The sequence below is a fragment of the Saccostrea cucullata genome, unplaced genomic scaffold (genome assembly GCF_032062105.1).
Source record: "Saccostrea cucullata isolate Sc308-1 unplaced genomic scaffold, CSIRO_AGI_Scuc_v1 ctg183, whole genome shotgun sequence".
NCBI lineage: Eukaryota > Metazoa > Mollusca > Bivalvia > Ostreida > Ostreidae > Saccostrea > Saccostrea cuccullata.
In genome coordinates this window covers 560,326-582,962 of record NW_026929981.1, presented here as the reverse complement: position 1 = coordinate 582,962, position 22,637 = coordinate 560,326, and the positions used below count along the sequence as shown (strand labels likewise).

Sequence of the window (22,637 nt, the reverse complement as noted above, 5' to 3'; positions counted from 1 at the left end):
TATATATATATATATATATATATATATATATATATATATATATATATATATATATATATATATATATATATATATATATATATATATATATATATATATATATAAAGATAAATTAATAAATATAGATTTTTGTTTTAAAAACTGCCTTAAAAATATATTCTGTAGGTATGGTTTGCATAATTATTATGATGAAGATTTAATCAGTATCCGAAAAAGAGCGCAATTTGGTGTATAGAATCATGTATAAGTTACTTATAGAGAAAACATGCGATAAGACACGCAAAGAGTGTAACGTTCAGCTAATTGCTATTAGTTTGCAAAGGGGCAGAATATTATACCTTTTTATACCAGTTGGAGGAAAATAAAAAGCTGGTATTTCATTTCGTTTATTATAAAATAACATAATATTATACATGTTGTGGTCATCAATGTATTCTTACATGAATTTAATGCACTTTTAGGCAATTTTTCATTTCGTTTATTATAAATTACATAATTATACATGTTTTGGTCACCAATGTACTCTTGCTGGATTTTATACACTTTTAGGCATCCAACGTATGATGAATGAAGGTGACTGGAACATCAAGCTTTTATCGCATCTTTAAGCTCCATGCATTTTCCTACTGTACATGGAAATACTCCATACTGCAAATTACCTTGGGCTGTTGAACTTGTATAGTCTGCTGGGTGCAACTACAAGCCTGTGATGTAGGTGGAGGGAAGGGGTGATAAAGGAATTTTAGTCTTTTAATGTGTTGCTGTAGCCAGGGTGATACAAAACCTCTATTCTCATATAAAACACTACAAAAAGAGTCCTCGAAACTCTACAAAATGGTTTTTGCAGTCATGAAAGTTATTTTCCTTAAAATAATCTCATTATAATAATTGTATTGAGCAGATTTTGTAGACTTGTAAAATGATATTACTGTTCGTAGAATATATCTAGTGTTAATTGATTTTAAAAGCCATTGTTCATTTGTATACATTGACAATTCTTGCTCCCATGTTGAGATGGACACTATTTGTAGCTCTATCGTACATTTAGGATACCTAAAATTTCGTAATTTACATATTCTAAGTGTTTCCCTTACCTGTATTAGAAGGTCCCGTTCCTCTTCCAACCACAGATTCGTATGATGGAGCTTGTTCTTCATATGGTGGCGGAGAAATTACACCAAACGAATGGTCACGTGATTCGATTCCATATTGAAAAAGAGTGTTATATTGTCCACTGTATGAATAAAGCTGGGAAGGGGATAAAACTTCGGTAGAACTTAATGAGTAAGGTTCTGGTTGGTGGCTATAGTGAACTCCTGCAGGTGCAGTATCTGTAAATTTTAATGAAATGTACATAGTTTCACTTATTAACCTCGATGGGGTGTCTATTGATATATTTTATATAAAAATAAAGAAACAAGAGGCCCACGGGCCTTATAGGTCACCTGAGTATCATGTAACAACTTTCCAACAATTGATTTTGATTCGTGTTTTAAAATTTAGGCCATGAAATCACAATTTTGAAAGAGGCACCATTGCTTATCATAATTAAACACTTAGCTTGCTTATTCTGGTTACTAAATACCCAAGGTAGATCTGAGTAACAGAGAAAATGCATTTCCACTTTATAACTAATTGTGCACCACACCCCACAGGAACCACTGCACCTGGAATCACATATTTCAAAATTTTGGAAATTTTATCATAAATTTTATTTCATCATCAATTGTTATCATAAATTTTATTGAACCATAAATTGTTGATTAAAACAAAAGTGCAAAATCAAAGCATTAATTTGATTTCGGAATATGTAACACCCCTCTCCATTCAAAGTACCCCTGCCTCAGGGGCCCCGAAAATAACCATTTAGGAAGAAGTAGCTTTCTTCATCATAAATATGCATATACTCAGATCATTGGCATAATACCCAGAAGCAAAGGAAAACGTTTTCAAAGAATTCATGCAGTTTCACTTTATAGACATTAGAGCCCCGCCCTAACACAAGAAGACCTGACCCATCCTTCCTCATCATAACAATTCAAATAGTTCATTGGTTTAATACCCAGGAGCAGAGAACATTTTTTTAATGTATGCATTTTCACTATATAATCAATAGATTCCCAGCCTATCACCAGAACCCCTGACCCAAGAGTAATGAAATTCACAATTTTGGAAGAGGCACTCTTGGTCATTATAACTATATACTTGGTTTGTTTCTTTAATACCCAGGAGCAGAGGAGAAGTTTTTCAAAGAAATAATTCATTTTCACTATATACTCTATATAGCCCCACACTAACAACAGAACCCCTGACCCAGGGGCCATGAATTTCACAATTTTGGACGAGGCAGCCTTATTCTACATAACTATGCACTTGGTTAGATAATTTAATGTCCAGGAGTAGAGAAGAATTTTAAAGAATTTATACATCTATAAAACCAATATAGCCCCGCCCTTTAGCACAAGAACTCCTGACCCTAGGGCCATGAAATTCACAATTTTGGAAGAGGCAGTGATATTCAACTTACATGTAACAATGGACTTGGTTAATTTGTTTAATGTCGAGGAGCAGAAAAGAAGAATTTCAAAGAAATAAGCATTTTCACTTTTTAATCTATTTTGCCCATCCTAGCACTAGAACCCCGGACCCGGAGGCCATGAATTTCACAATTTTGGTAGAGGACTAAATGCCGCTTACAATCATACCAAAAGTTTGACTGCTTGAAGTCCAGGAGTAAAGAAGATTTTAAGAAATTGCATTAATTTTAGTGGTTTTGGCCCCACCCCCAGGCCCGGGGGGGGGGGGGGGGGGGGGCAGGGACCATGAAATTCACAATTTAATTCCTCTTCACCCATAAATGTTTTGTGCCAAAATTGGTCGAAATTGGTTCAGCGGTTTCAGAGAAAAAGCTATAAATGTTCAAATGTTAACGCACGACGAACGACGACGGACAAAAACGGTTAGCAACGGATAACGGATAACCTGAGTTTACTCAGCTGACCTAAAATCCAAGAGTCATAAACATATTGAAGAACAATATCCATACGGTGATATGAATATTTCGATTGATGTATAATTAACATCGGAATCGCACCTTCTTACAGTACTTTATCGCTAAAATTATTATATTATATTATAATAATATTATAATATAATTAATATAATATATTATTATAATATTATTATATTATATTATTATAAGTAAATTGTTGACCATGAGACACATGCAGATTTTATATACACTTCACAGTAACGCAATATAAATAAATCCTTCAGGAATATGTAATAAATACAAATGAAGAAATTAGGACGTGTCCTTTTCATTCGGGGGATGAGGATGGCAGATTTTAAAGTAGAAAATAGTGCTAGTAAACCACTCCTTCCACGAATTGGAGTTCTGGACTTTAATGTTATACCCTTTTTTGATTTGCCTGCAAAACGTATTTCAGTGGACAATTAAATAATCTGTCCTCCTTAAATTTATTTGAAATGAATAAGGTTATCCTTGACCGGATGAAAATTACTAGTCTCTGTAAAATATATCCCCCCCCCCCAATTCAAAGGTCGTTTCCTTACACGTTACGATTCTTTGTTGGTTTCCTTGATTGGCTTCCATTTCACCGTTGTTAACATTTTCATCCACGTTTCTCTTGCCACGGCAGCAGAAGATACAGCAGCATAGCATGGAGAGCATCCATGAGACAATTCCTACGGCAGTACCAATTCCTGTATCTCTAGAACTAAAAGATTTTGAAAGAGGCATTATTTCTCATCATAACTATACACTAAGCATGCTTAGTATGGTTACTTAATATCCTAAGAAAGAGTAGGGGATCACAAAAAATGCACTTCAACTAATTCAGTTATAATCAGTAGGCCCCACCCCACAAGAACCCCTTACTCTGGGTATATACATTTCACTATTTTGAGAAAGGCAACCTTGCGGCATCATAAATATTTTATACAAAGGAGCTCTCAAGTATTAGTTTATTTACAATATATAATAAAAAGCCCCCCGCCCCCCTCTTCGGGACCCCTGACCTAGGGCCCGGGCCTTAAAATTCACAATTCTGGAAGAAGGACGGTTGCTTATCATAGCTTTATAGGTGGCTCATTTGCTCTATATCCAGGAGCAGAGGAGATTTTCAGAGAACGAGTGCATTTTCACTACATAATTTATAGCTATATAGGTCCTCGCCCTACATGTAACACCAGAACACCTGACCCTCGGGCCACGAAATTCATAATTTTGGAAGAGGTACATATCCTCATCCTAACTGTATGTAGTTAGTATTTTTAACATGAAGACCTCTCCAATTATTTACCAAGGCATGGTGATTGGATTCAATTAAGATCTGAGATGAGAAAACCAGAAAAGAAGAAACAAACTGCTAATGACAATACAACCAGAAACTACAGAAAGAAAAAGAAAATAATTCTCAAAGAATTCTTACAAACACTACTGAAGATATGAGGAATCCTTACCGTCCATTTGGGAACAGAAATGCTAAATTCACAGAAATAACAGGACTACGCAAGCTCGCAAAAATAAAGGAAAAGGAACAAGGAAAACTGAAATATCAGAATCGTCTATAAAATCTGAAATAATGGAAGAAGCGATAGCGTTATTCCTTTGAAATGAAACGTTCCCTTAAGTCCATTGATGCAGCTTCAATATTGACTTGCGGGATTTTTCAGGCAGGCCAACAGGAGATGATTTTACCGTCAACAAGATGTATGAGCAAACAAAGATCGCACTTTAGCCATTTCCCATTCTATACACACCTAAGATTAATTCTGAAGACTTAGCAGAGTCGCAAGAGTATGGCATGCCAATTTCACAAAAATGTGTTAGTTTGACAGTTGATAAACTAGATTTATCGACTGTAAAATACAGTTTACGAACCGTGAACTATATTTAAAGATTCTTTGTACAGGCAGCAGGGTTCCAAAGGAGATCCCTTCAGAATGGATCTGTCTGAAAGCCAGTCTACAAGAGCTTTTAAAAATAGTTTTAACTTTGGCCATAACGTATGAACAGTTAGTACTTATTAACTTCATTTTTCACAGTTGTATTCCTTGTGAAAAGACCTTTAAATAACAAGTTTTTTAATCTTTTGACCAAAAATAAATAAAATACGGAACTTTATGTATTCATGTAACAAAACCGTTCAATTGGTTTAAGTATTTTTGGCTTGGACCTTAAAGCCTGACACACTTTGATAAAAACTTTAACCTTTGCAATATTTTTTAACAGTTAGTACTAGCCTAAGGGCTTTCATATTTCACAAGTGCGTTCCTTGTGGAAAAACCTTCCTCTTGCTACCATCAATTTTTACCTCCGTACTTGACATTGCACTCCGATTTGCATTTGAGGAACTTCAACCTTCGTCAAAGGCTGCAATACGGGAGCATCAGTGTTTCACAAACACATTTTGTTTTACTACTTGGTCAGGAGTTCTGGTGTTATGATGTGCTTTGATTGATATTTTAATCTTTGAATAATTTTTTTTCGTAACATTGCCAGTTTTATCTTACACAAATAACGACAAACATGAATTTTTACCCCCTTCCCCCTCCGGTATATAATATACAATTATTGACTTTTGATGAGGTCTACTCGTGACTATACAGACCTGGTCAGGTATTGGTTGACCGAGGCCGAAGGCCGAGGTTAACCAATACCTGACCAGGTCTGTATAGTCACGAGTAGACCGAATTCAAAAGTCAATAACCGTTTTATTAAATGATGAGGAATTTTACAACACTGCTGACGCTTTCATTCTTGTCTACATCAAATATAAACATCCATAATGTAAAGTGTAATTACACTTTTTACATGTTGATATACTTCAACAGCTAAACATATATTAGTTAAAAAATTAAAAACAATATTAATAAACAATAAATACTCAACCATTTACTTTCAAAAGTTCTTACTCTCCTTGGTAATGGCGTCTGCCATGTTTACATTCACACCGACACATGCTTTGAAACACGCAATCTGATTGGTCGAAAAAGCTGTAAGCAAATCTATGGTTGGTCGAGAGGGAAAACCCGAATAAACCTCCCAGAACGTCATTTGAGGTGAACTCACTCTGAGGTACACACCAGTAAATGGCGTCTAGACCAATCAGAGAGCACCAAAATTCCTTATCATTTAATAATAATACTTGTATTATTTTGATAATCACTTACCTAGAATAATTATAGTAATATCCACCACAATCTGTTTTAACGAAAATGAAGGTTATTGAATTATGATTTTATTAAAACCACACACACACACACACACGTGTCATATATATATATATATATATATATATATATATATATATATATATATATATATATATATTTATATCATGGATACTAGTATTTGACAACAATTCATAATTAAATTAAACGAAATAATAAACCCTCACACTTTTTATTTCTTCTTAATATTTGGTTTGAACGGAATTAAACTTATTTTTTTTTTATTTCTCACAGTGTGTCTGAAAGAGGGAGGAATGAGAGGAAAGAGCATTTTACTTTGTACAGAGATTCGCCGAAAAAAGTTAAATAATCTTTTCCTACATGTACATGTAGATACTATGTACTCAGTATATGTTGCTCTAGAATCGTACAAAAGGATTCATGTAATATACCGATACCATACAAACTGCATTTACTACTCGAATATTCGGCCTATCACCAAAATAGTTGATTGGTTGGTTGATCGTAGGAAATACAATCTACCTATCCTATATGTATTGTCAAGTCGCAATACAGTTTATAAATGAGGACAATTTTTTTTTTTAAATATCTACGTGTTCAATGACCGACTTAAAATACCGGTACATATACAGTGTAGTTATAAACACTAAAATGCTATATAATTACTTTCAATCAAATAATATGTATTTTCTGATAAAAAATTTCATAATGCAATTCCGCTCTGATTTTTTTTCTCTCTCAGATATAAATGAATGAATTCTTTGCGAGTTATTTCATAGGGATTTCTTGTTATGGTCTTAAAATCTTGTATAATGTACAATAGAATGATTCTTTCGTTTCAACTGCAAATGTTACGACGCATATAAAGTCCTTTAAAATTCAAAAAATATCCAAATTAGAGGTTCAAATTATAACTTCTAAATGTATATAAAATAAAATACCTTTTATTGATAGAAGAAAAATCCACAAACTAGCCAAATATACTAATCTTCCGAGAGCCATCTCCGCTGTTCGATTGAGGAAGTAAGTTACAAACAATTTTAAAGCAAAGGAGCTGAGGCATGAAAATGTCAACAGAATTGAATGTTTGGCATTTTTTCGGAAATATTAGAATTTTTTCACATTTCACATTTTTTCACTTTTTATCATATTTGAAATGTTTCAGGTGAACCGTATTTCAGAGTTTTAATAATTCAAGTATTCTTTGTTTTAAATACTAACCAATAGAGCTATAGTCTCATCAGAGACTTCTGGATTGATACATGTTGATTGATTGTATACTGTTTAACGTCCCTCTCCAGAATATTTTACTCGATATGGAGACATCACTATTGCCGGTGAAGGACTGCAAATTTAGGCCAATGCTCGGCACTTAGGGCCTTTGAGCAGGGAGGGATCTTTATTGTGCCACACCTGCTGTGACACGGGGCCTCGGTTTTATACGGTCTCATCCGAAGGACCGCCCCATTTTAGTCGCCTTTTACGACAAGGAAGGAAGAACTGAGGACCTATACTAACCCGGATCCCCACGGGATTGATACATGTTTTTGTAAACTATTGAATAATATGTTTAAAAATAATTTTCCAGGTGTGAGGGGGATAATGTAAGCCAAGAAAAAGATTTTTTTTTTAATTCTATCTTCGTTAAAAACTTTGTTTATTCACTGTGGTCGTATAGATATATTGATGCTTCCTCTTTTCCAAGCTTCTATAAAAAGGACGTAATATACGTATCGTACAAATATTAAATAAGCCCTGGATGTTCATCAGAAAAGAACAGCACAATTGGTAGAAACAAAAGTTCCTAAAGATTAGTTCAAAATTGCAAAAATATTCAAGAATTCAGAGCATTAGTTAAAAACCAAACAAGTCCTAAAAGCGCCAAAACGTAAAATGCTAAAAACAAAGAACAAATTTTCTTTTAGAGAGATTAGGTTTTTGGCAAACATGGAATTCAATGCTGGTATTCATGGTCCTGAACAAAGAACATTCGCTTGCTATTTCACTATTGCCTTCAACAAGACACCGTCTTCCTAATATAGTATATTTAAATTACTTTTATTTATAGGCTCGGTCCCCATCTCGATCTGCACCACAGGGCTTCTAACTCTAAACTCTTTTTATTAGCTACCTAAAAGTCCTAAATTTATTGTTCTTAGTCAAGAAGCCAAATATTAAGTTTGCTGAAATGTAAAACGTAGTTTAAATAGGTTTGATACTATCGGTGCAGTGAGGGGTCTTTTTTCATGCCAGCACTTACTGCGACTAGGGGCCTCGGTTTGTACGGCCTCATCCGAAATACCGGTCACTACCTCCCACAGTGGGATCAAAACCAGCGACGTAAGGATCAACTCCTTACTTTCGCGACTCTAAGACACACGCTTTAACCAATGTGCCACACAAGCGACTAAATGTGTTTGAAATAGGTTTTGTGCGCACCGAGTTCACTAAGAGGTACCCTAGCCTCCCATATAATCATAATTGAAAAAGCCCGTGTTTTGCTCTTGGAAGTGTAAGATCAAAAAGTAGAAAAGGTGGTAAACAATTGCATTATAAAGAATTTGTGAAAATATCATTAGATTTTATTCAGTGGTAAAAGAGGACTTGGGGATAAGAGATGATTACCCTTCAATATTTTAGAAAGAATGCGGCCGTATCCATGTTTTGCTATGGGAAAACCAAAATATGTGACGGATCAAAAATTTAGAAAGTTGCACAATGATACTATGTAACATAGACTCTATGAAAGTATCATTACATAGGCGTCGGAACTTCCCAGAGATAGACAAGTATTAGAGACATTGAATATTGCGGCATAGCCCCCACCCACCCACCCACATACACACACTTTCCACAGGCACGTTGCAGTATAGGTTAAAAAGATGTGGAAAGTGGTAGTGTTTGTAAACCAGAAGTCTCTTTCGAGACTGCAGCTCTACCGGTTTGTATTTATAACAGAGGAAGAGACAAGTAGTATTTAAAAGTATTTCAAAGAAATTTATATTTTAAGTAACCACGGCAACACCGTTCATGATATTCAAAAATTGGTTATCGTAGTGTAGTCTACTTTTGTGCCAGGTTGTGTTGAAATCAGACCAAAAATGTAGGACAAGTAGCATTTTGAAAGCATTTAATTGAAGTTTCTTTTTTTAGAAACCACGGCAACACTGTTCATTGGGCTAATTGTATTCGGCGCGCTCGCGCAACAGATTTTTTTTATTAAATTTATCGCTTATACAGCATCGGGCTCGATATCCACTAGTAATCAGAGTACTGAAAGTACTGAGAAGTGTTGATTTTAATGACGGTTTCAAAAAAATTTTAATGTTTCACACTTTGTTTACAACTTTTTCAAGTTATATGTTCATTTATGCTCCGTAAGGAAGTTTGTTAGAAATAGATAAAAAAGAAATTAACACGATTATACAGTGTCAAAAGGTTAGGGTTTTTTGTTTTTTTTTATCTCTCCATAACCTTAGAATGAAATGCCAAAAAGTGTAAGTCTTTTTCTCTGTTCAATTTTTTTTTTCAATAAATGAGTAAGGTATTTTTCTGACCAAGAGTTTCTTTGAAAGGGCTATTAATATCAAAGGCATCTCTGTAACTAAAGTTTCTCCCCATCCTCAGACCTCTAATAAAGACAAGTTAATTCTTGTAATACTAGAGTAGTTCTATTATTTTAAAACGTAACAAGGAATTTGTTTTTAAACACTGATACCAAGGTATGGCAGCTTATAGCCATGAAAATCAAGTCTTTAAAAAGGGAGTTTAAACTCTAGGGTCATAACGTAATACTGGTAAATTTTAATTTGTTACATTGGCGTCGGAAGCAAATTGTAAGGGGGGGGGGGGGGGGGGTAAGTGAAAGAAAAAATTCGAACCTGAAAAATCTTAACAAGCAGAAAAAGGAGAAATGTATCAATTGTCCACAAACGCAAATCCTATTTCGTAAGGGGGGGGGGGGGTCGAACTATTTTCAGTACCAATTTTTGTTCTTTAAACACTACCACTTACCCTTCTTCGACTACACTGCAACGTGCCTGTTGAAAGTGGGGGCTAAATCTACGCCCCAATGTTTAATAAGATGTCTATCTGTGTAAGCCCCCTCCCCCGTCCCCAGGCCTATGTGTTAAACATAAGATAAATTTCTAAAAACCAAAGCACTCAATATTTTTAAATGCTATAGTTAAAGTTTGGAGATATATATATATATACGAGAGAGAGAGAGAGAGAGAGAGAGAGAGAGAGAGAAATCGAAAGTAGGCCACTTCCAAAGTTTGGGTAAATTTCGTTTGCACAAATTGTGGTAAGGCATGCATATATATTAAAGGGGATCCGTATCCCTGGAAAATTCAAATTTTTAAAACTGATATAGTAAAATTACTAAAGCTATGCCTCGGGCCTCTTCCCCTTGCGATTTGAGCCACCACCTGGTAGGGAAATTCTTCTGGATCCACTTAACAAAGAAATACAATCGGGCTCGGACTGTCGACTTGATATAAGCGATAACGCTTAAAGTATAAAGAATATCGCTGTCATTTGAGTGTTTTAATGCAGGGAGAAAATACTTTTGTGATATTGGGATGGGATGGACGCGCTGGTGCGCCGACGCGCCGAATACAATTAGCCGTTCATTGAAATCAAAAACCGATACACACAAGTACAGCGCTACCTCAAAAGTATTCGCGGAAAAACAAAATGGCTGACGTTAAAAACAAAGTTCGTCTCAAAAGTTTTGGGGAAAAATAAATATTAAAAAAATTAAAAACACTTACTTTAATATTTTGTCAAGCAACCTTTCGATCGAATTACTGCCATAATTCTCCTTGGAAGTGAATTGTACAAATTCTGGACATTATTTGGCTGATAGGAAGTCCAAAGATCGTAAATGGCGTTGAAAAGTTCATCTGGAGTTTTTATGTATCGGGCAGTGTTTTGAAGAGCATTTTTTATGCGAAGCCATATATTTTCTATTATGTTTAAATCTGGTGACTGGGCAGGCCAGGTCAAACAGTTTATATCATTGTCACGTTTATATTCTTCAGTAATTCGTGCGCGATGCACAGGGGCATTATCGTCCTGAAACCGGTAAGTTCTGTTAGAGAAATGACGGGCTAAAACAGGCCAGAGATTGTTTTTCCAGGATTTCTTGGTACTTTACAGCATTTATATTTCCATCAACTTTGCATAAAGTTCCGATACCATGCCATGTTATACAACCCCATAACATTATTGACACTCGCTTCTTAGGTCGAGGACACATGCACTGCGGATTGTAAGCCTCATTTGCAGATCGCCACACATATACACGATTATTTTGTCCGATCACAATCTGTGATTCATCACTGAATATAATTTGCTTCCATTCATTCTGCACTGTCCATCTCCTCCTCGCAAGACACCACGAAAGTCGTTTTCTTTTGTTTACATCCCTCACGACCATTTTCTTCCTCACAACGCGCCTGAAAACCAAATTCGTTGGACAGTCTTATGGTGAACGTGTACTGGTCCCCCTGTATTAAAATCCGCAGTAATATCTCGCAACGGTCTCTCACGGTTACTTCTAACGAGTCTCAAAAGTCTACTCTCTGCCGGCTTTGTAACTTTTGGAGGTCTGCCGGTTCGAGGCGTATTTTCAACATTTCCGTTGTTAATAAATCGTGTCCATATAGACCGAATTGTTGATTCAGGTAAATTTAACAATCTCTCGATTTCACAGTTTCTGATTCCCTCTTGTTTTAAATCAACGACCAGTTTTTTAACCTCATTGCTAATTTCTTTTGACTTGCGTCCCATATTGGAATTCACCCAACGATAAAAATAGCAGACGAAAACAGTGATACGTCATCAGATTAGGTCATTGGTCATGTGATAAGAATACGGGAGATAACTCTAAATTAATTAATAATCGAGGAATAATGGGGTAAGAATCATTTTTTTTAATTGAAACTTAAAAATAAAAAATCGGCCATTTTGTTTTTCCGCGAATACTTTTGAGGCGGCGCTGTATGTACCTTAGTGTAGTCTACTTGTGTGCCAAATTGTGTTAAAATCAGACTAAAACTGTAGATGGAGTAGCATTTTAAATGTATTTCACAAAAAATTCTATGTCATCCTGTTCAAAACAGGAAGTCAACCCCATAGTCGCCATTTTAAAGTTACTTGTAAAAAATATAGTTCTTACTCTCAACCGCTTTTGTGGTTATGCAAACGCTAAATAAAGCAACAAAAATAAAAGTTTTATCTAAATAAATAAACATTAGTAGTAATGACTTTGAAAACTTCAGTCTTTAGTCAAAGAACATAGTTCTTCTGCGTAAGGATTTTGATGATCAGTGTTATCGTGTTATCGTAGTTCAATCGCATCAGTTCGGGTCTTTCCGTTAGAGGTCGGAAAAACAACCTCGAATGTATTAACATCACCGGATGTTAAAATTTATACATTTCCTGTTTATTCAAATATAGGATAGACAGAGTTAGAAGTCCCTTCTATAGTATATTTTAGGTAATATCAGTACATTGAATAAAGTTAAACTCCATATTCCACAGATAAAAGGTCTCCATGCATTTATTTCAAAGATCGTGAAAAGGGATGGTTGTCTTGGCGTCTACCACATACATTCGAGGTCGTTTTTCCTCTAGTCGGAAAGGCCCGAGAAGTTGCGATTGATCGTAGTTCTCTACACATCCGAGGAAAAGCAGGAGAGGGAACCAGACTAGCCTGTTTTTAGCTCTGCTGGTCAGAGACCAGAAGAGCTTATGCGATAGTAATGCGTCCGGCGTCCGTCCGTCTGTCTGTCTGTCTGTAAACAATTTTTCAAAATGCTACTCCTCCTACAGTTTTGACCTGATTTCAATATAACTTAACATATAAGTAGACTACACAAAGATACATAATTCTATATATCGGTTTTTGATTTCGACAAACGGTGTTGGCGTTGTTACTAAATTTCTGTGAAATTCTTTCAAAATGCTACTCCTCCTACAGTTTTGGTCTGATTTCAATATAACTTGGCACATATGTAGACTACACTAAGTACATAATTCTGTGTATCGGTTTTTGATTTCGATGAACAGTGTTTGCGTTGTTACTAAAAATAGAAATTTCTCTGAAATTCTTTCAAAATGCTACTCCTCCTACAGTTTTGGTCTGATTTCAAAATAACTTGGCACACAAGTAGACTACACTAAGTACATAATTCTGTGTATCGATTTTTGATTTCGACGAACAGTGTTGGCGTTGTTACTAAAAATAGAAATTTCTGTGAAATTCTTTCAAAATGCTACTCCTCCTACAGTTTTGGTATGATTTCAATATAACTTGGCACACAAGTAGACTACACTAAGGTACATAATTCTTTATATCCGTTTTTGACTTCAATGAATATTATTACCTTTGTTAATAAGAAAGCAATTTCTGTTACTCTCAAAATGCTACTTCAAATACAGTTTTAGTCTGATTATAATATAATGTGGCATGCAAGTAGACTACACTAAGAACATAAAGAGACTTATTCAAGGATTATTATTCTCATTTGCTATTGTAAAGTTTCAATTCCCAACTGCTTAAGCAGTTTCCTCTTCCTTTGCTATAAGTACAAACTAGTAGAGCTTCAGTCTCGACAGAGACTTCTGGTTTAACATTCAGCTGCATTACCAGATTAATTCTGATTCTGTCAAAATCGGACCGTCGTGTTAGGATCGAAAACTCACTGTCACTGTCTTATCATTTATATTGATAGTTTTTTCAGAATTTTTAATCTGATATTCTTGTTATTTATGTGTTAATACCATATAAACATATGATTTATGTAAGAAATTCATTCTACTCTATAAATGAGCCCGGCTCTCTGTATTTCTGAATACTGTAGTAAAACCTATACATAGAATTATGAATCTCAGTGTAGTCTACTTTTGTGCCAAGTTATATTGAAATCAAACCAAAACTGTAGGAGAGTAGGAACTTGTTCACAGAGAGACGGACGTCGGACGCATTACTAACGCATAAGCTAAAACTGGTACTGAAATAAGTTACCTACCCCCCCCCCCTCCGAAATAAGTTTTTCGTGATTGGACAACGGACATTTTTTTGCTTATCAGGTAATTTTTTAGGTCTGAAAAATATTTCTACACTTATCCCCCCCCCACACTTTCAATTTGCTTCCAACGCCAAGGCATTAATTTTCATTCAGTGGTATGAGGAGTCGAGGATAAGAGATGGGTTCCCCTAGCGTAACAGTTGTGCAGACGGACGGGCATCACTAGACATACTCGTCCCGTATATCTGTCTTTCAAATAGCAACAACTCTTGCAGTTCTAAACTTTAAACTTCGATTGATTGATTGTATACTGTTTAACGTCCCTCTCCAGAATATTTCACTGATATGGAGACGTCACCATTGCCGGTGAAGGGCTGCAAATTTAGGCCTACGCTAAGCACTTACGGCCTTTGAGCAGGGAGGGATCTTTATCTGCCACACCTGCTGTGACAAGGGGCCTCGGTTTATACGGTCTCATCCGAAGGACCGACCCATTTAGTCGCCTTTTTCGACAAGCAAGGGGGTACTGAGGACCTATTCTAACCTTGATCCCCACGGGGTAACTTCCACTGTTTCTGTGCTGCCAATATTGAATGACGATTAATTACGTACTTATGTCGTAGAAGTGACGCTGTGGTTCAGCAATTGTTATGTTGGACTGGCAGGCCGGTCGATAATTAAATTATTAGACCGATTTAATAGACATTTCTCTTTGAAGGGCTTTCCAGACGGTTAATATATTTAATTATTGATTTTAGAGATGAGAAATACAAGAACACTCAAGCAATGTATGATTAAGCAGGTGTCATTGACAATTTACTCATTACTGTATTCATTAAAAATTCGACAAAAAAAATACGAATACGAAAAAATACAGTATACATGTATTAAGCACACTAAAATTTGACAACTTGAAATTAGAATTATCATTTCCTGCTTCAAACAATTGGCATGTCCCTTTTAAAAAAATTGTTTGTCACTTAATTAACTTAGAAAAATGAATTGGGAAACAGGTGCCCACTAACACATTATATAGTTTATTTTTTTAAATAGAATACAATTTAATAAAGAAAAGTTAAAACATTAACCTTTGGATTTTTAAATTAAAATAAAAAATAAATCCAAATATTTAATTTTGTTTGTAACGCGTCATTTGATTTGATAAAAAAATTAATTTCAAATTGTTTAAATTGGGATACCTTTTTCACAATGACCTCCTTTAAAAACGTATCAATCCGCTTGATGTTAAATTTGAAATATTGTGACAGACTCATGTTTTATATATTATGCACATGTGCATAGCAATGCATATTGCATGTGCATCTATTCATTTATTTAATTATATATGTTTTTACTTGTTTAATTATATATGTTTTTACTTGCAGCACACTTCTACAGCTGAATTATGTAATTATTCATTTAACCTGTAGTTAAGTGTATTGATTTTTAAATGATTCTTTTCCAGAGAGGTCCAGAGTTAGCCTCAGGGTGCTAATTATATACTGGCCATGGTCATTTTGTATCTTTTAGTTTCATTGGTTTTTTAGTATTGTCTTATGGCTTTCTATTGGCCTTTGTGTTTCCCTCCAAGTTTTCTTTGTGTTTTTGGGAAATTCTTGCTTGGTTGCCATATGTGTTGGAAGTGTTTTTGTCTCTGATTTTCCATAGTTGTTTTACAAATCAGACATTGACCTTGAGACCAACATTTCCTATTGCATGGTAAGTAATTCTTTAATACTAATGAGTAATATAATTCTAATTCTATTAAATGTGAAATCTGTAATTTTTGCACTTAATTCCTTTAATCACTTTTCTGGAGTAAATGTATAGTGAGAGTGAGACCTTAGATATAGAGTTATGTGTAAATAGTAAATACAGTGCTGTCTCACTTTTTCATATTTTTAAAGTAAACTTTATTTTATGATTAGTATAGATATCTACAAAGTGTTTATTGTTGATTTGTAGATATTATCCTAGTACATATACAGTTTTGTGTATGCAGCTTATATGCTGTTGTACAGCATTTGACCCATTCCCATTGAATGGTACGCATGTTCATTGTTTTTATGCTAAACAATAATTGATAATGTACATATACATTGGAATAATAATTATTGTAAAGATTTTATTCTAAATATTCATTAATTAAAGCAATGGGAGATTTTATTATGTAATTTTCATGTAATTGAATTATCTCCCTTGATTCGGATAAAGCTATATGATATATTGATTTGTACATATATATTGATGAATAGCTTTATAGTTTTTATGCTTAGAATTTATAATTTGTTATTTCATTATAGGGTTTTGATGATGATTGATAAATAAAGAGTTACTGTCTTGTTCAACTCGAACCAACAGCCTTGTTGTTCATTCTTAACGACCACACAATTACCTCAACACAAGTCTGTTACATTTTTGGCGTCCCAATGTAACAGACTTGTGTTGAGGTAATTGTGTGGTCGTTAAGAATGAACAACAAGGCTGTTGGTTCGAGTTGAACAAGACAGTAACTCTTTATTCGATGGATAGATAATCATCAATCATCATCAAAACCCTATAATGAAATAACAAATTATAAATTCTAAGCATAAAAACTATAAAGCTATTCATCAATATATATGTACAAATCAATATATCATATAGCTTTATCCGAATCAAGGGAGATAATTCAATTACATGAAAATTACATAATAAAATCTCCCATTGCTTTAATTAATGAATATTTAGAATAAAATCTTTACAATAATTATTATTCCAATGTATATGTACATTATCAATTATTGTTTAGCATAAAAACAATGAACATGCGTACCATTCAATGGGAATGGGTCAAATGCTGTACAACAGCATATAAGCTGCATACACAAAACTGTATATGTACTAGGATAATATCTACAAATCAACAATAAACACCTTTGTAGATATCTATACTAATCATAAAATAAAGTTTACTTTAAAAATATGAAAAAGTGAGACAGCACTGTATTTACTATTTACACATAACTCTATATCTAAGGTCTCACTCTCACTATACATTTACTCCAGAAAAGTGATTAAAGGAATTAAGTGCAAAAATTACAGATTTCACATTTAATAGAATTAGAATTATATTACTCATTAGTATTAAAGAATTACTTACCATGCAATAGGAAATGTTGGTCTCAAGGTCAATGTCTGATTTGTAAAACAACTATGGAAAATCAGAGACAAAAACACTTCCAACACATATGGCAACCAAGCAAGAATTTCCCAAAAACACAAAGAAAACTTGGAGGGAAACACAAAGACCAATAGAAAACCATAAGACAATACTAAAAAACCAATGAAACTAAAAGATACAAAATGACCATGGCCAGAATATAATTAGCACCCTGAGGCTAACTCTGGACCTCTCTGGAAAAGAATCATTTAAAAATCAATACACTTAACTACAGGTTAAATGAATAATTACATAATTCAGCTGTAGAAGTGTGCTGCAAGTAAAAACATATATAATTAAATAAATGAATAGATGCACATGCAATATGCATTGCTATGCACATGTGCATAATATATAAAACATGAGTCTGTCACAATATGAACAATTTAAAGACGTTTTAAAGGGAGAAATTGTCTTGTTTCTTGTTTCTATATTAAATGATTGAAAATTAAATGATATTCATTAAAAATAACAACCCGAGTTATACTGGTCCAATTTTTAATACAGGTTATACAGTATTATACAGTTATTATTTTATTAATTCCTTAAATAAATTATCAATGTGCTAAAAATGTTAGTATTAGACTGAGAGTTGAAGCATCCTTCTTACAATCAAAATTGTATGCACGGTTCAATTTATTTATATACAAATGAATATTGATTACACATGTTAAAATTCATGTTTAATTTGATACATTTCAAATCAATTTTAATGCATGTCACAAGACATGCCACTGTTTAAAGAGGAGTCACTGCTAGGTTTGGTACTGAAACGTTTTCTTGTGGTTGGTATGGATACGAAGTATATCTTTTATTTTGACCAGTCGTTGAAACATGTTTTGTGTAAGTGCCTAGATAATCCATCGTTCTTGTGCATGAATCCGAACTTGTTCCATATTGAATTGCAGTTTCACACTTTGCACTGTATTAATAAGAATTTAGTGGGTGGTTAACTTCAGAAGGAGCCGTTGTTGCAAAGGAGGTTTGGAGGGTTAGTAACTGCAGCTATTTCATGAGTCACGTGAAAGAAAAAAACTCTAATTATGCAAGGAATTATAACATATGTTGAAAATACGATGTTCAAATAAGTACAAGAAAACAGTTTCTTCAGTTAATCATCGCAAATACGAGTATTAACTTGACGGGATGCAAATCCACTTGCATGTGATGGTCTGTTGCTGGGTTGCAGTGTTTTACTGTGAAACAAATATCTTAATCCGCTTCCCTGCCACAGCAGCAGGATTTGATGATAGAAACCAATATGCAACAGCCCATGATAGAACCAAAAATTATACCAAATATTACTGCGCTGTCCAAACTGAAAAAAGAAATGCATAATATTATATAATAATAAATATTTTAATAGTTTTTTTTAAGTAAGTACACCTGTATATCCTAAGCATCTTTCTTAGTGACACTCAGGCCATGCAATTTCACCTAAAAGTTAATGCTCTTGTTTTAAGTTTTGAATATCAAAAGCAATTACATTATAATTATGGTTCTCCTAAACTGATATATAAGTAAGAGTTTTCAGTATTGCTTACCCGGAGGAGGATTCATAGTAGCTGAAGGAAGTGGAACTGAACCGAGATCTTGCCCTGAATCTTGCATAACAATCTGGAAAGAATAAAGAAACCAGATATTATTGTCAAATTTAAATCACGTATCTTTATTTTGTTAAGAATACTTTTATAAAAATTGAAACTATATGCAATTTGAATGTTCTGAGTAAAATATGTCGAGCGACCTAAAACAACTCAACTGAAGGAAGCGACTTTAGTTTTTAATGATTCTTTTTTCACAGAGGAATCACCCACGTGGCGCAGTGGTTAGAGCGTTTGCTCTAGAGTCGCGAAGTAAGGAGTTGATCCTTACGTCCCATTGTATCCCACTTTGGAGACGGGTTCTTCGGATGAGTCCGTAAAAACCGAGGTCCCGTGTCGCAGTAGGTACTGGCATGAAAATGATTCCTTCGTGCTCAACGGCCCTGAGTGCCAAGTATAGAACAACATTTGCAGCTCTCCATCGCTAAGTTGTGGCTTTTCCATATAGTGAAAAATTCTTGAGAGGGACGTTAAACAACACACGATCAATCAACTTTCACTAAGGTAGAAAATAATTTATTTTCAAATGGGGTACATATTATGATAGAAAAGGATAAAAAGGATACGTAACGCGTCACTATTTGTTCCTTGATGTTCTTTAAAAACATAAGTGGTACGTATATGTTTGCGGTAATGCATATGTACTTCTGAATCATCTTGAAAAAAATATTGATTTTATAAAAGAAAAGGATATGCTATGGGTAACTTATAATTATATACAGTGATAACACCACCAAGTACTGTAGATCACTAAATTTTCGCGACACCTTATTTTCGCGAGATTATCATTGACTCTTTGTTAGCGAGACATAATTTTCACGAAAAGTTGATATTCCCCTATATAATCGTAAGAAATACTTTTATACGCGAGTATTAAATTTTCGCGAACGCACTGTCTCGCGTAATTACGCGAAAATAAAGTTCTCGCGAATAAAAAGTGATTTACAGTAATCCCGACTCTTTACAACATTAACAAAACCATTGATTTTTAAACCACGTGTACGCATTTTGAGAATGAATAGCTTTTTAACACATTTTATGTATGCCCTTCGCAAAGTACATTTTATAATATTTTTATCTCATCATAAACCATTTTACTAAGAACACTACCTAAGATTTCAGCCATCAGTTTGAAGTAGACATAATTACTGGAGTTGTTGTTTGGTACCTTCGAGGAGAACTTTTCATTCATTAATGCTAAGACACCGCTACTTGCCAGTGGAGGGATGCAAATCTAGATTCTTGCTCGGTACCTACCACTTTTGAGTGGTGGTGGGGGTTCTTTTTCTTACCAGCAAGGTGAACTCAAGGGACCTCGGTGTCCAAGGTCTCATCCTAAGAACCGGCATCCAGGTCCTGAAGTGGGACTTGAACCCGTGTCGTTAGAAACAACTCCGAACTCCGCAACTCTAGAGTAGACGCTCTAACCACTACGCAACATGGGTGACTATATTGAGTTTGAATTGATGCATAATTGGATATATCCGAGTTTACTAGATGAATCCCGTGATTCTTAGAATCTATTATGAATAATAAATGACAGTATGAAATTATGAAAATCAGTATACGACATACATTCACCAAGAAAAAGGCAAATCCAACAAATTAACAGGTATGATAATTTTTTTTAAAGCCATCTTCTTTTAAATTCACACCTGAATGTAAAATTTAGATTTTAAGAGAACTTTTTTTTTACATAAGTGGCAGACTGAATACTTTCAATTCCTAAAAGGAATTTCATTGCATGTGCTTGTCTGTACCTTTATATCCAGACAAACACGGACGGAAATTTCAAACTCGGAGAGTCAGCGGGGTATTTTAACATTCATTGAGTGTAAACGACTTTGAAGGTACATGTATTAAGAGCATATCTGAAATATATTTCTTCCTATATATTTTGGTATAACATGTATATTCCCAAGTTTAAATAGTTATTGTCAAATAAATAACTTGAACATTAATGACAAAATATACAAATTTAAAATAGTTCAATTTTCACGTTTTTAACTCGATAAATCTACGCTGCAGTGCATTAATCTGAAAATTTTAAGATGTATCAACCTGCTCTTTATTTCAGGAATTAATATATATATATAATACGACAACAACCTAAATACGAGGTGCACGCTGTTGCTGCAAATATGATTTTTTTAAAACACAGGAATTAAAATTCTATGGGACTAAAGCACATGCATTATTTTAATTTAATAAACGCAGTTATTGATAGCCTATTATGTATTTAATATAATTTCTTTTTCTTGGACTGCTGATAGTCTTGATTGTCTATATATGTTAAGAAATGATCAATTTGTTATTTGATTTGGAGGATAAATATAAAACTGAGTTACACTCATTAATATATTGCAGGTCGCTTGGTCTGATCCCATTGACTCATATTTTTCTTGCATAATATCTAAAATGTATTTTTTTAATTAAAAAAGAACAATATATATATGAGTATGTATAAACTATAAAAATAAATCATGCGACTGCTTTTTTAATCAACAATATTTTAAAAAGTATAAGTAAAAATCATCTTGCCAAAACAAAACTCGCTATGGTAATTATTAAATTAATTGATGAGACCATGTGCTAAAGGTAAACAGTCCATGGCCATGAGGTGATGCGGTTTGACATATTTTGTATCATATTCCCGGTATATTGCACCGCAGTTCAAGCAAAGCCTCACCTTTGTGCTTTTCTATTTTAAAGACGTTTTGGTGTCCTCGTACAAAAATTGAAGAAAAAAAATAGTATGGTAGTTTTTGAAATATTCAAATATAGTTTGCATTTTTATTAGACAATCCTAGTTTTCGATTTCGTATTATATAATTTTTCGATATGAGAGGTTCTTGCCCCCTTTTAAAAAATGACTATCCTCAAAGTTTGCATAAAAGATATTGCATTTTTTTTTTGGTTAACAGAAACATCGGCAAAAGACCCACTATATCTTAGTAATATATACACATCTTTACCAGAAATAAGAAGTCCATTTAATAAGGGATCATGGCACAACCAAAGCTTTAATGCCAACACTTATCAGAAGCTACAGTACATGTATGTAGCGTAGAAGTTAAAGTGTACCTAACTCATATGAAAATCAGGAATTTTCTCGCTAGGGTTTGAACCCATGAATTCTGTATTAATTCTAAATAACAGAAAAATTTCTGTACATTTTTTTTCCTCGGAAAAGTTTTCAGTAACATGTCATTTAAATATGTAGTCACAATTCACAAACTGGATATGATTTTATAATTCTGACACTCTAGACAGTCTGTATTCCTTGTTCACCCATCTTTTTTTAAAACAGAGTAAGCATTACTTATCTACAAAACAGAGCAAATCATTCAGCTCTGAAAGAAGCTTTTTCGTCTTTTGCGCACGTAATATTCAATACAAAAAAAAACACCAAACAAATCATTTAACATCAAAAATATCTCTGAAGCAGCCACTTCTGTATGTTTGCAACGAAAATTTGCAAAATACATGTTCTTGTTAATCGAATTCAAGATAAACTATTAGATATAATGTTCTTTGTTATATATGAACATGTATCTAACGAAGGGGAAATAT

General features: G+C 34.0%; 2 long non-coding RNA genes across 2 annotated transcripts; both read right to left on the bottom strand.

Moving 5' to 3' along the window:
* Positions 1-3,582: 3,582 nt before the first annotated feature.
* On the bottom strand, positions 3,583-7,225 carry LOC134282636 (uncharacterized). The gene is made up of 3 exons (XR_009995328.1): positions 7,161-7,225; positions 6,199-6,229; positions 3,583-3,740 (listed from the first exon to the last, which is right to left on the bottom strand). It is a non-coding gene; the product is annotated as an uncharacterized LOC134282636 (long non-coding RNA).
* Positions 7,226-18,628: 11,403 nt separating this feature from the next.
* On the bottom strand, positions 18,629-20,683 carry LOC134282635 (uncharacterized). The gene is made up of 3 exons (XR_009995327.1): positions 20,640-20,683; positions 19,005-19,077; positions 18,629-18,778 (listed from the first exon to the last, which is right to left on the bottom strand). It is a non-coding gene; the product is annotated as an uncharacterized LOC134282635 (long non-coding RNA).
* Between the last annotated feature and the right edge of the window lie 1,954 nt (positions 20,684-22,637).